The sequence below is a fragment of the Tupaia chinensis genome, unplaced genomic scaffold (genome assembly GCF_000334495.1).
Source record: "Tupaia chinensis unplaced genomic scaffold, TupChi_1.0 Scaffold000066_1, whole genome shotgun sequence".
Taxonomy (NCBI): Eukaryota; Metazoa; Chordata; class Mammalia; order Scandentia; family Tupaiidae; genus Tupaia; species Tupaia belangeri.
In genome coordinates, this window is record NW_006159525.1 from 5,205,036 (window position 1) to 5,206,929 (window position 1,894).

Sequence of the window (1,894 nt, forward strand, 5' to 3'; positions counted from 1 at the left end):
GAAATGCCCCACCCTGGATTCCACTGCGTGGGCCCCCAAGCACCTGGAGACAAGTACTCATTTCCGAGATCTTCAAAAAGTTCGTGGAGTGACCAGCTGGTGGTGCAGTAGTAAAACACGAGGCCGTCTGGAGCGGACCACAGGGAAGGTTCCAGACCAGGGTCTGGAGACCTCTCTGCATACCCCAGGCCCACATATGCCCATGTTCAGGGTTCGCGAAGGCTGAGGCATCAGGACCCGTCAAGGGTGCTGCATCTTTTCCTCTGTCTCTCTCACTCACGGGATAAAGAAATAAAAGTTTTTAAAAAGAAGGAGAAGAAGATTTGGGCCAGTCCCACAGCCTCGCGGTTAAGGGAGCCAGATCCCACATCACCAACTGCAGCCCACGTGGCTTGAAAAACACAGTGGGCACATGTGTGTATGCTTCCAAAATCCCAGTGGGAAGGAGAAATGGAGGAGGGGTGGGGACATGACCACGCCCCACTGTGGAGTCCTCACTCCCTCTCTGGTGAGTGCACATGCCTTCTGGCAATCATAAAAAAGAAGGAAAAAAGGTTCATGAAAAATACATGTTGTGAGAAAACTATGTGTGGATTTTAAAAATACTTTAATTCTATCTTTCCATAAATGGTTGACGTCCCTTTGAGAACTGTTTAAGTCCAATATCCCTCCCCTGGAAGTGGCTTTACTCAAAAGTGAAAGCACGAGGCCAGATGGTGGCGCAGCGTCAAAGACACAACACCTGGGACCAGCAGTTGGCGTGATGGCTATGTCACTGGACTCCCATGTAGACAACTGTGGTTCGAGTCCCAGACCCGGATGGCTTAAACTCATGCCAGGTGCATGTGCGTGCATGCCCAAGATCCCAAGAGAAGAATGGAGAAGAAGGGATTGCGGTTTGTCCATCCCCCCTGGGGGGTGATTTCTCGCTTTCTGTCTCTCTCTGTCTTCCTGGCAAGTGCAGGCACCCGACAGCAAAATCCTCTCAAAACAAACAAACAAACAAAAACACAACACCCTGTGGAACTGACCACACGAGAGGGTTCCAGCCCCGGTCAGGAGACCGCCCTGTCTCCAGGCACAGGTGTGCCCACGACTGGGGCTTGCTGAGTGGTGGCATCAAGGCCCTGCTGGCGTTGCTGTCTCTTTCTTGTTCATGGAAAGAATAACTACATGGGCTCTTTTTTCATAAACTTTATCTAAATATTTTTTAATTTGCTATAGGTTGTGTGTGGTCACCTGAGAGAGAGACAGAGAGAAGGAAAATGAGAAAGTGTCCCCGTGGGGGTAGACATGCTACAATCCCTGCTCCATTTCTTTTCCTTTCAAAACTGTGGGCATGCATGCACATATGCCTGGTGTATTTCTCAAGCTCCCAGGTCCAGAATTCAAAGCACAGGACAGGCCATATGGGATCCTGCTGCCTTAACCACCCTGCTGGCTCATACGTGTGCGTTAGGAAAAAAGAGAGAAAGAAAAAAGAAAACACAACTCCTTTTCTGCCCTGCACACCTTCACCAAGCCCCAGGGTACAGAGAAAACTTGGGTTTTGGACTCAGCACTACATTTGGAAACTTCTTCCAGCGCTGAATGTTAAGATTCCAGATTCCTGCGGGAAAACAGGGTATTTGGAAAAGTGGCTTGTTAAAACACTGTCACCCCCAGGCCCCCTTCTCTCACCATATCCCTTTAGGAAAGGATGTGCTAGAGAAAGACTTCAAAGTCTCTTTCAAAAGGGAAATCACATCTAGAAAGCTTCTCTCAGAATGAGAAAGAAACAAATCATTTGATCTGAAAGAGAGGTAAATCTTAAGCGCAGTGAAGGAGGATCAAAGAAGAAGTTCCTGTGAATTTAGGAGTGATCTGTTCCAAGGTGTCGTGACTTCACTCTTTC

The 1,894-nt window shown here is 48.5% G+C and overlaps 1 long non-coding RNA gene across 2 annotated transcripts in view; it reads left to right on the plus strand.

Annotated features, from left to right (window-relative positions):
* The window catches only part of LOC102473202 (uncharacterized), a 24,078-nt gene that overhangs the window by 16,686 nt on the left and 5,498 nt on the right, over window positions 1-1,894 (plus strand). The window lies entirely within an intron of this gene.